The sequence below is a fragment of the Netta rufina genome, assembly GCF_964035555.1.
Source record: "Netta rufina genome assembly, chromosome: 11".
Taxonomy (NCBI): Eukaryota; Metazoa; Chordata; class Aves; order Anseriformes; family Anatidae; genus Netta; species Netta rufina.
The window spans coordinates 2,757,522-2,770,615 of record NC_140134.1 but is presented as its reverse complement, the minus strand read 5'-3'; positions in this window follow the sequence as shown (position 1 = coordinate 2,770,615).

Here is a 13,094-nt window from a genome sequence, read left to right as displayed (position 1 = left end):
GTGATTGTGGTAGTTCAGTACCCTGAATCCGACCGGGCTCATAACAGTTAATCAGCTACACCCCTTAACATGGCACCACCCGAGGCTGGCCCCCAGGCCCTGGGATGGCAGGCCCTCATGCCAGCTGAGGCTGGCCTTCCGGGCCCATTTTAGCACGGCACCGCAGGGGCCCATTTCTCATGCAGAGCTAATGAGCAGCTGAGGTAAAGGAGCTGGGAGCAGAGAGGCATTGCTCAACGGTTTGTAGCATCAGTAGTAGTCAGCATTGCGGAGGAGGTGGGCATCAGGGCCGGCACGCTAGTGGATGCTGGTACTCTGTTTTTTGCAGATGATGATGAGCCTGGCAATTGACTAAGATGTCTCTCAGTGCCTGTGCATTTCTCGAGGTGGAGAGAATTTACCATCCAGCAATCTGAGAGCTAAGTTGAGCAGCACGTGGTATTTGCATATCTGGGGTGGCTGATGGGAGCTGGGAGCCAGAGCAGCATGGAGCCAGCTGGCTGAATGTATTTCTTGCCACAGTGAGGGTAGAGGGTGAGCGAATGGCTGTGTGGTGTTTAGCTGCTGACTGGGTTAAACCACAACACCAAGCCTGCCCCAAAGGCAAAACAGACTAACAGAATCTGTCCACCAACTCAGGGGCAACACTGCCATCCACTTGCCCTCGTTCAACTTTCCAGCTTAGTCCATGCCTATGACCTAGGCTACAAGAAACAAAGAGGTCGTGTGTGATGGACACGCAAACAGTACAGCTCCCTACAGAGGACTCAAACACAGAGACCAGAGACAGAAAGAAAAAAACCACCCTCAGATCCACAAATGCCAGAAGGCCGTGCAGCAGCCCTGGCAGAGGTAATCACAGACTTATCTTTTATAGATGAAAAAGGTGACCCTGCTCAATCTCTTTGTAATACTGCACTTACACGGTCAAGCCCCTTGCCATGTGTACTGAAGCACTTTGTGAATCCTCTGGACAGTTACACAAATGGCTGGATATATCTAGGGAGTAAAATGTAACCAAAAAAAGGAACCGTACCCCACGATTTCCCAAACACAAGTTAGCTGGCAACCCCTCCTAAATATCCCTCTATTATGTGAATTCCAAGCACTGGAAATCTAGAAGGCTTCAAGGTCTAAAGAGTCTACAGCCAGAGCCATAATGAGCTAGCAGCCACTCAGATTTTAGCCCTAAGTAACTATTTGTAGAGACAGGCTGAGAAATGGTTCTCTTCAAGGCAGAGACCATTTCACCATCCTCAAAGCTAAAGAAACAGTTGACTGCTCTGTCAAATCATGTTCCTGGCAAAAAAAAAAATCTGGGGACTAGCTCTGGGGACCAGCCCTGAGAACCAGATGCTGGGAGAAGAACTGGAGACCAGGTGTGGGGACCAGGTCTCGGGATCAGGTCTGGGAGAGCAGATCTGCAGACCAGATCTGGGGACCAGCTCTGGGTACCAGGTCTTGGGACAAGTTCTGGCAACTGGATCTGGGGACGAGGTCTGCAGACCAGTTCTTTGGATCAGATCTGGGGGACCAAGTCTGGGGAAAATATCTCTGGACGAGATCTAGAGAGCAGGTTTGGGGACCAGATCTGGGGACAAGGTGTTACAAGTATTACAAAGAGCAGCTGAGGGAGCTGGGATTGTTCAGCCTGGAGAAAAGGAGGCTCAGGCAACCTTATCATACTCTACAAGTACCTTAAAGGAGGCTGTAGCGAGGTGGGGGTTGGTCTATTCTCCCACATGCCTGGTGACAGGAGGAGGGGGAATGGGATAAAGTTGCGCCAGGGGAGGTTGAGGTTGGATATTGGGAAGAACTTCTTTACTGAAAGGGTTGTTAGACATTGGAATGGGCTGCCCAGGGAAGTGGTGGAGTCACCATCCCTGGAGGTCTTTAAAAGACGTTTAGATGTAGAGCTTAGGGATATGGTTTAGTGGGGACTGGTTAGTGTTAGGTCAGAGGTTGGACTCGATGATCTTGGAGGTCTCTTCCAACCTAGATGACTCTGTGTGGGGACTAGAGCTGGGGACCACATCAGGGGACCAGGTCTGGGGAGCAGCCCTGGGGACCCAGTCCAGGGACCAGGTGTGGGGACAAGGTCTTGGGACCAGATCTGCAGACCAGGTCTTGGGACCAGCTCTGGGGACTGGGTTTGGGACCAGGTATGAGGACTAGACTTGGGGATGAGGTGTGGGGACCAGATCTGGGAACCAGGTTTGCAGACCAGGTCTGGGGACCGGATGTGGGAACCCAATCTAGGGATCGGCCCTGGGGATCAACTGTGGGGAGCAGGTCTGTGGACCAGATCTGGGGACAAGTTCTGGGGACCAGGTGTGGGGACTAGATCTGGGGATCAGAACTGGGGACGAGATCAAGGGACCAGACCTGGGCCCAGCTCTGAAGACTATGTCTGGGGACCAGGTCTGGGGACCAGGTCTTGTGACCAGATCTGCAGAACAGATGTAGGAAGCAGGTGTGGGGAGCAGGCTCCCTTGTGGAGCCTTTATGCAACCCCCACACACACAACAGGATGCTATGCCTTCTCTCTTTCCAAACAACCCTAAATGTAACCCTAACCAGAACACTGAGCTGAACCCTAATTAGGACCATAAAAAACATGTACGGCGCCACATTCAGGGTAGGGGCTACATGGTCGAGGGTCCGGGGTTGGGGCTTGGAGTTCATAGGTTGGGCCTCAGGGTCGAGCCTGGTTCTGGGGGTTGGGGTCGGGGGCTCTGGAGTCGGGTCCCGGTTGGAGGCTCTGGGGTCATGTATCCAAGTTTGGGGTTGAGGGTGCAGAGTTGGGGCTCAGGTTTGGGGCTCGGGGCTAGTTCCAGGTTCAGGGTCAGCTCTGGGGTCAGGGACTCAGGGTTGGGGCTTGGGGCTGGGGCTCAAGGTTGGGGCTTGGGGTTGAGCCTGGTTCTAGGGGTGGGGGTCAGGGGTTGTGTTTCCAGGATCAAGGGTTTGGAGTCGAGGGTGCGGGGTTGGGGTTGGGGCTCAGGTGTGGGGCTCAGGGTTAGCTCCAGGTCTGGGGTCAGCTCCAGGTCCAGTGTCAGCTCCGGGGTCGGGGGCTCGAGGTTGGGGCTCAGAGTCAGGGCTCTGGGTCTGGGCTCTGTTCCGGGGGTTGGAGGCTTGGGGTCAGCTCCTTGGTCAGAATTCAGGGTCAGCTTCAGAGTCTGGGGCTCAGGTCCCTGCCTCAGGGTCAGGTCCAGGGCTTGGGCTCGGGTTTGAGGCTCAGGGCTGGAGCTTGTGTCTTGGGGTTGGGGCTCAGCATCCAGGGTCATGGGTTGAGCGTCTGGGATCAAGGGGCTGGGGCTCAGGGTTAGCTCCGGCTCCAGGTTCTGTTCTGGGGGTCACGGGTTGGGGTTATCTCCAGGGTCAGAGTCAGCTATGGAGTCAGCAGCTTGTGGTCAAGGGCTCGGGGTTGGGGTCTGGCTTTGGGGCACCGGGTCCAGTGTCTGTTCTGAGGCTCAGGGTCAGCTTCTGGTTTGGGTCTTGGGGTCAGCTCCAGGGTGGGGGCTACGGGGTCAGGGGTCCAGGGTCAGTTGTCCCAGGTTGAGTGGATGGGGCTCAGGCTCAGGGTTTGGGCTCAGTGTGGGGAATTGGGGTTAGCTCGGTCTGGGGTCCATTCTGGGTGCTGGGGCTCTGGGCTCAAGGGTCCAGGATTGGGCTCAGGCTTGGGACTCAGGATTAGCTCTGGGTCCAGGTCTGAGGGCCATTTTGGTGGTCTGGGTCAGCTCCAGCTTGGTCTGAGGCTCAGGCTCAGCTCCAGGTCCAGGGCTTGTGGTCAGCTTCGGAGTTGAGGGTCTAGGGTTGAGTGCCCAGTGCTCATGCTTGGGGCTGCAGCACGGGGTTGGTGCTTAGGGTCAGTTCCAGGTCCAGGTCCTTGGGTCAGGTCTGGGTCCAGGGCTCAAGGACAGATCCCAGGTGGGGCTCCAGGTCAGCTATGTAGTTGGGTCTTGGGGTTAGCTACAGGGGCCAGGACTTGGGTCCAAGGCTCAGATTTAGCTCCAGGTTGTGGCTCAGTGTTGGGCCTCATGGTCAGGTCCAGTTCCGGGGCTCAGCTCCAGGGTCAGGCTTTGACTGTGTTGGGGGTTCCGAGGTCACGTTTCCACGGTCAAGGGTCCAGGGTTGTGGGCATGGGGTTGGGGCTGAGGTTTCAGGTTTGGGGTTAGCTCCAGATCCAGGGTTAGCTCTGGGTTCAAGGGCAGGGTCAGCTCCAGGGATGGGGAGCTCAGCATCAGGACTTTGGGCTGGGACTTGGGGCTCAGGGTCAGTTCCAGTCATGGGCTCAGCACTGGGGCTCGGGTCCAGGTCCAGGGCTCAGTATCTGGTCCAGGTGTGGGTCTGGATCTCAAGTGCGGGTCTGGGCCATGGGCTCGAGGCCAAATACAGGGGTCAGCTCTCAGTCCAGGTCTTTGGGTTGGATTTGGGTTCGGGGCTCAGGGTCAGGTCTGGGGTAGGGCTTGGGGTTGGCACTCAGGGATGGGGCTTGGGGTTAAATACATGTCAGCTCCATCGTCCAGGGCTCACAGTTAGCTCTGGAGTGGGGACTCCAGAGTCTGGGGTCAGTTCTATGGTCAGGGGCTCAGAGTTAGGGCTTGTGGTCAGGGCAAACTCTTGGGTCCATGGTCCTGGGCAGTGGCAGGGGTCCAGGTCTGGGGCTCAGGGTCAGAATGAGGACTGGGGCTCTAGGGTTGGATCTGGGGCTCCAGAGACAGGGCCAGAGTGGGGTCTCCAGGGTGTGGTCTGAGGCAGGGGCTCTGGTGTTCAGTCCAGGTTGGTGGCTTAGGGGTCAAGGGACACTCATCGTTTCTCACAGTGATGATAGCAAATTACATCCAAAGACAATCAAGAACAGCCAAGCAATCATCTCTAAACAACAGCTTTGATTATTTTTTTTTCCTCTAACATTACCACATTTAGTTAACTTGTAATAAAACTTCATAACTAATCCTCCCTGGAATTTAGCACTATTAAATTATGCTTACTCTTGCTGGTACAATAAGGTTAAGAGTATTTATTAATCTCAGACAATAATTGTCCATACAGAGTAGAAATTACAGAACCAAGTAGTAGTCCACTATGGTGGGACCATACAAGGAACTAGCCCTACCTGCTTGAGTCCCAGGTTGCCATATTACAGGGTAACTTGGAACACAGCATGACACTACATATTCTTCACAAAGCTATTCCAGGAGATAAAAGAATATATTAGGTTGTGAACAATCAAGATATCTTTTCTCAATACTGACTACAGGTTTAAGCAAAAGTATTAAATAGTCAGTAAAGCCTACCAGGGACATCACAAGGTAAGACAGAGTGTTTAAAATAACAGCTACTCCCTGCCACCCCTTTATCTTTTTTTAAACAAACAAACAAACAAAAGAAAACAAACAACACAGATACAGTGATGAAACTGGCAGACTACATATAAAAGACTTAATCCTATAACACTTATAAGCTACTTTATTTTTGACTACAAAAAGATACCATAAAAATTCCATCAAGTCACAGCAGTTAATATTGCATTGCCACATCACATTGTCGGTGTAAGGTTGTCACAGCTTACAAAGGTAGATTAAAAGGTTTGACTCTTTGGTGTCATTTGCTGTTTTCAACTTGACTGGAATAAAATAAACAAGAATCCCTGACAACAAAAAAACACCCCACACTGAAGTAACAACCTGTACAGAGCAGTTGTCAGAGACTTGATAGAAAATTGTGCTCTCTAGTGGAGAAATGTGATTTTGCACAATAAAGTTTCAAACCATGCTGATTCATCCACCTGACCAACGTATCTTCAGTGCAGAGAAAAATACCAAGATTTGGACAACATGAAAAGAGTTCAAGTACCTCATTCAACAGATTTATTGTAACTCAGTATAAACCTATCTAGGTTATATGACAGACCAGAGCTAAATAAGGGTTCCAATTATACAAAGAAAATACCTGAGACACGCTTTTATGCTTGTTTACATTATAAAAATAAAAAAAAAGAACAGGGCACATAATGCAATAGCAAAAGTTTTTTTTTTTTTTTTAATAACATGACTACTTGGTTAATTTTAATGTAGTCCCATATAATACTGTATATTCTGTATACTGTATATTTACACTGTTTGGTTTACAGAATAAGGAGTAGGATTTTTCTACAAATAAACTGAAAAACAGAATTATCTCTGTTGAATTATTTATAGGAAGAATAACTATCCTGATCCCCAACTTATTTGTAGTCATGCATACACCACTCTATTCTTAAATATACTGAACGGGTCTTCAGGAAATACTAACTCTCTAGCTTTTCTTGTAGTGTTAAGAAAAATATAACCCATTTTCTTTATCACTGCTGTCCTATGAAAGATGTGGGACATTAGATTTCTCTTTTACTCTTTTATGTGGTTGCTGAATGCAATGATCAGCTGTTGACTATTACAGAAAGTAGCATTCTCTTCCTCTTTGGCCCTTAAAGATGAAATATGGGACGGAAGCATGGGTAAAATGTTTCGTTTTATAATATAGAAACCTACTTTTCATGTTTTAAGTTACTTAATATACTCAGAATAGGCAGCCTAAGACTTAAGCAAAGCCAATTTGAAAAGTATCAGAAGCCACAAACATAATCATAGAAGTTAAAAACTTTTAAGTGGCAAAACTTTTTTGTTCCTTATTTTTAATGGAAAAAAAAAAAAAAAAAAAAAAAGGATGATCTTATGCCTAGAGCAAGAAAGGGAGAGTTGCACTGACTTGGGCTGTAACTGGTGCTGATTTGGCAGTAATTTAAACAATTGTATTTAGTTAATCCCACAACAGCAAACTTAAAAAGTTTCTGCACTGGCAGTCATTCATAATTTTAAGTCAGAGAACAGTTGTCAGTGATGTGATATAAAGAAAATCTCTATTTCAGCAGTTTTGACAGTTCTTACTAATTTTTCTATTCAATGATATAAGAAAGAAACTGTAGTTTGGGTATGGCTAAATATTCATATTTTTGAAGTGCTGAAACTCTAAGAGACAGTTTCCGTTTAATATTCTCCTGGCTCTATCATTTAAACCATAGTTAATTTAACTCATATAATTTAAAATCATATATAAGAAAGACTTAATTTCAAAACCATTTTCTTAGATGAAAAGAAGGAGACAGAAGCAAGAGATACCCCTTCCAGTTCTGTGCAGTTATAATTACAGATAGGTAATACGGAGAGATCTTAAATGTAGTTAGCTTGAAGTTCCACAGAATTCATGCAAAATTAGCATAAAGTTTTGAGCATGTTGTAGCACCACTTCAAATTAACTGATACCTAATATGATTAGTTTTGTTGTATTAATACCTGTCAGTTATACTAGTGCACATAAAGAGGAGAGGCAGGCTAGTAACAGAGAAATGCTTGTTTTTCTAAGCCTCATTTGGGAGTGGGCAGGTCTGTAAAACCTGCCTTTTTAGCTACAAAAGTGTTATCACAGCAAGGCAGAAGTTTCACTGGGTTTTGCAGACTCAGCTAGTTACATCACATTAGAGTTGGTTCGCTATTGAAAGTCATAGAGAAAAATACTGAAGTATAGCTCAGTAAATTAACACCTTAATTGTAAGCCATCCAAAAATTAGGTAAAGTGTTATAGGCTACACGATCCTACTTAGAAATTCAATTTAGCCCACATACAAAGTGCAGATATGTTATCTTCCAATTAAAAAAAAAAAAAAAAAAAAACAATCTTGCTTCCTGAGGGGAAGAGAGAGACCAAAACCCCAGACAATTCATGCCAGCTTCCAATCCCATCCTACAAGACAACTTTGAGGTTTTTGGAACAGCCAGGAAGTCATCCAGTGACAAATTACTGTTGCTACTACAACACCACCACAACAGACCATTTTAAGGATAATTTCCAGTAACTCCTTCAGAATGCTATTGTGCAAAGAACGCAAACGCTCACACTGACCTATTATAATTCAAGTACTCTCTCTACTTCATGATAAAGAGGCTTTAGATAAAATGAAAGCACAGCCCAGGAGATCTTCTTAAGACAGGGCAAATGTCAAAATTCTTTCAATTTCCTATAGCTCAGCAGTTGCAGAAGTTCCATTTGTATAACCACCTTTAGACTTCACGTGGTCCTGAATTGATGCAGTCTAGACAAAGAAGGGGTAGAGTGAGTTAGAATTAGAACATTCATCTTACAAAGTCTGGTTGTCAGAGCAATTTCCAAAAGCATAAATTTGAAGAAGCAGACAGTGCTAGGTTCCAATAGCAATGAGGAGAAATAGCAACTTAAAAAAAACAAACAAACAAACAAACAAAAAAAAACACAAAACTTCCAGGTTGTTTTTAAGTCAGTGTTCAAAATGGATATTGCTGTCCAAAATCCAACTGTTCTTACATCTCTTACCTTGGGACAACCTTGATTTTTGGGTGATGCGAAATCTGGACCTAGTATCAAGTGCTTCCACCCACAGAATCATTATCCCAAAAGGTTCCCTTCACATGTAGAGACACTGGGGACTGGATGGACTGTTTTGTAGAACATATCTTCTACAGTATTTTATGCTTACAGACCAAGGGGCAATTCTGTTCTGAAGCAATTCGGGGTGGGGGGAGGTAGGGTGAACATGAAGACAGATGTTTTTTTCTTTTATGATATTATCTAGTATTTCAGTATTTAGTAGCTCTACAGGCTACTGAGCTGAGATTCCTGCTTATTCAAGAGTGCACACTTACTGATGAAGAGTCACTACTCATCTCTCTTGTCCCAACATGAGCATTGTGGACAAAGTTCATTGGCTCCCCTATCATGTTCCAGTCCAGTCTCCGACACCTCTTCTATAAGAAGGAAGATGTGTTTCTACTCAGAAAATATGAGGCAGCTTTCAGACAGAAACAAGGAGTGGCAAACAAATTAAAAATACAGTCAGTTCTGACCCCCAGTGACTCCTTGGGGCAACCAGGCTGAAGCTTCACACTGGTCACACTATGAGAGGGTCAAACTCACCTTTCTTACTGCTACTTGATTTTTAGCAAAAGCTTTCCTGAATTTTGAAAAAGTCAGTCCCCCTACACATAGGGTCTGAGAACTGCAAACAATCATACAGGCAAAGTTTTGGGAAAAAATGTATAGAGCTTAAACACAGCATAACATGTCCATTCTTAGCTTTTCCATTACCTAGTCTAATTTAATCAAAACAACACGATAGTAAAAGTGTTCTATATTATAACCAAGAGATAAAATTACAAATGTGATAAAAGATAGAAGTTGTGCATCTACCTACCAGCTGTTGTTATTCACCATTGCACCAGTTAAAACAAACCAGGAATTCAGTCATTATGTTTTCAGTAGGTTATACAATCTTGTTACTTAATTATTTCTCTGGGAGTTAAAGCAGTACAAGGACCAAGATGTGGTTCCTGAAGTGAACATAGGAAAGAATTGCTTGAGCAGATTCACAGAAAAAGATCATAGAAAGAATCTAGTGAGTATACCTAGAAATAAATTGTTTAATTTATACTAAAATATTGGTAATAGTTAGTAATATACTAAAATTTTGGTAACAGTTATTGAGCACCAGACATTTCAACAAGACTGAAACAAGCCTGTAAGAGAACTGTTTTAGACATACTTACATAGAGCAGCAGTATCAATTTAAAAATCAGTATGTTCACGTCAGAAAACAGCATGAAAAAGCATGTATATTTATTCCCAGACAGAAAATAGAATATATTCTAGTTTCTGTAAAGAAGTGTAATTAAAGCAATACAAGAACTAAACTAAGTCTTGTTTAACAGCCAATGACCCTGTTGTAACTAGAGCTGGCCAAAGGTTCTCAACTATTCAGTATTTCTGGAAAGAACAGCTTAGAAGCACAAGGGATTGAATGCTTAAGCTTCACAAATATTTGCAAAACAAAGTATTCTTATGTCTTACATAGCTGCTCTTCACAGACACGTGGAGTTCTTTTTACTTTGAACTTCTTTAACTCCAAAAAGCCATTAAGCCAGAAAAGAAGAGCTTTTTATATTGGCAACAGAACCAGTTCCTCAGACAGAGCCCAGACGTTTCCATAAACTCCCCCTATCACAGGCATTTTTTATGTAGCCCCACAATTACGTAATTAGCACATCAATTTCTTTCACCTTTGTAGTTTTATTTCACTTTATCACTTCTCACACTTCAAGCAGATTTTTTCAATTTCTGCCATTTATCTTTCAAAGTGTTTGTGACATCTGCTCCTAGCTTTAGGTGATAAGATACATTATTGCAGAAATGAAAACTTCCATTTTATCCTGTGTGGTTTTAATACAACTCACTAGCTGCCAACATTATCATTTTTCACCCTACTTCATCCTCTCACAAAGGCCTTTATCACCACTAATGCCTTGTATGGGTGCAGCAAAGAAGGGACAGTGGTCCCCACAACCGCAAGAACATGCAGAAACCAAAGCTTTTGCCCACACTTCACAGAAGTTGCAGACTATTTGGGTTTATTGCATGTTAAGAAGATTATCAAAGCTAAGATTTTCTTAAAAATCACAAAGTGTGTAGCTGTACCCTAATAACCTATTTTGAAAGCAGACTTACTGGGGGTGAAATGAGTTTACCAGAGTCAAATTAGACATGGGAACGTCCCCATCCCAAAATAGTGGCCGTACACCTGCTCTCCTCCTGCTGTACCCTGCAGCCTTCAGCCTCAGCAGCACATACCTGCATGTCACCCATGGCTTCAGGCGTCCTGCTGGGTGCCACCTCCTCATTCAAGCACTGGCAAGCAGCCAGCTCCTGCCTTGGCAACCCCAACACATTTGCAGTTGATAATCCTTGATTATAATCCTGACAGCTAAGCTAGACCACTTTGGTGTGAATCTGCACCCCGGGATGATTCCTTTGCTTGGTAACTTGCTGCAGAAGTCTATCTGGCAGTGCACTTCATGCTTACCTACAGGTGTCAGAAAAGGAGAATGGAAGCCAAAATGGTGCTCTGGTTTGGCAAGAGATTTGTACAGCAATGCAGTTTTCTCAGCGCTACTCATCCAGTCCGTGGCTCACTTCCACTCCTGCAGCAGCCCTGCAGGTGTCATCCTGGCAAAGAGTAGTGCTAAATGTCTTCCTGTTGTGTTCTGCAACAGGGCTCTTCTTTTCCTCTGCATGAGTCAGGGTGTCATCCTCCAGAACAGGAACGTCCGCACAAGGGCACGGGACACCGCCTTCCTCCTGGAGACTCAAGGTTTCCACAGTAACTGGAAGAATTTAAAAAACATCTTAATGTGCTCAGGCTCGTCCAAGACTAATAAAAGCCAACAAGAATCCCAAAACTGAGAAGAAAACAATGTTTTGTAACTGTTGGCACACAGACCAGAACCAGACAATATCCTGTTGTTCTTTTTCTCTGTTTTTCCCCATAGCAGCAACAGCATCAAGAAGAGAGGGATAAAGGGCCAGGGAAATGGCTAGCACACACAGACACAGATGTTGAATGTGATGGGCAGGATACACAGCCATGCTGCAGTCTGTGGAGTTAAAGTGCCCCAGAGCTTTATGAACGTTAAGATATATTTTGATATATTTCACTGAATGTAACACTCCCACCATTGCTATGCATTAAAAAGTATTGAAAATATTTCTGTGTTTTACTTATACTATATTACTAATACTATATACTAATTCTATATGAAGTGTAGAACGTTCTCCTGAATGAAAATAAAAGGATCTCCCCTTTCCATTGACAAGCGCCATAATCTTAATAACAGACTAAATGCATCTATTCTCCACAATTGCCCTACAGACTCAAGGTCTGGTCATGGCGAATCCTTGACTCAAGCTGCTGGTGAAAGGCAATGAGTGCAAAGTTAGCAGCTGCTACCTCACCTCAGCTGCAGGCTGGTTTCCCTTGTGACTCTTGGGAAACGGACTCCACGATCAATACCATTGTACAGTAGGTCTGTTTATTCAGCGCTGGGCAGCACGGGGGGTAGTCCCACCAAAGTCGTGTGCACCTGATGCAGCAATTTGCCATGATTACATGCAGCAAAGAGTTACAGATGCATGAAGTTTCACAATGTGCCTATACATATTCATAACCTATCCCCGCTTCATATTAAAACTAGTTCCAAGGAGTCATTTCCATAAACTCCTCCCATCTGCGCTTGCACAGTGTATCCTGGTGGGGGTCGTGGGGATGAAGACTGATGACTCTTCCTCGTCACCGCTAGTTGACCTCTTGTCTTAGCGCAGACTCAGTTGCTCCTTGGCTCTTGTCCATCCGCAGGACTAGTTTCTGCCACTTTCTTAAGATAGGCTCACACTCCTAATAGGAGACTGACCTTGGTAAGGGGCCCAGGGCTTCTTGCTTTAGTTAATTTGCACAATGCACCATAGTTGGCAAAGACATGAACTAGCACGCTGGTTTAATGCCGTCAGTGCTCTATCTCTATTTGATAAGATTCTCCTAACTCCCTCTCTCACTTGCCCTGCCCACACCAAGCTGTTAAATCCTGGCAGCTTCTGAGCCCAATTGTCCTTTTAATTCCTCCAGCTCTGTCAGCACTGGGTTGACGGGGAGAACGGTACTTCAGGCTGACTGCCCTTCTAAGATCTCATTGTTCTGCGCCTGTAATTTGTGCATTATCCTGACTTTGCTCGTTTTACTTATATTGCGCTAAAATCCTGAAATGTCTGTATGGTTACAGAGCTGACTGGCATGGGCTGGGACAAAAAAATAATAATAAATAAAATAAAATAAAATAAAATAAAATAAAATAAAATAAAATAAAATAAAATAAAATAAAATAAAATAAAATAAAATAAAATAGAAAGTGGAACTTGTAGATAAAACTTGGTTTAATTCGCTTTGAGCATGGCGTGAAACTTGAGGTGCCTCAAAGTCACCTTGCTCGATGACAGGCGAAGATTTAACCAACCGAGCAGACCCAGCACACCAGAACCCTGGCTTTGGAAGGGTCCCCGGCTGCCGAAGCCCTGCCGCAGCCCCGGGGGGCAGCCCTTCCGCAGCTAATTGCGGGCCCCTAATTACAGCCAGGGTCAGGGCGTCCCGCGGGCCGAACCACCGCAGCGCCTGAGGGGGGCCCCTGGGCCGCACCCCCCCGGGT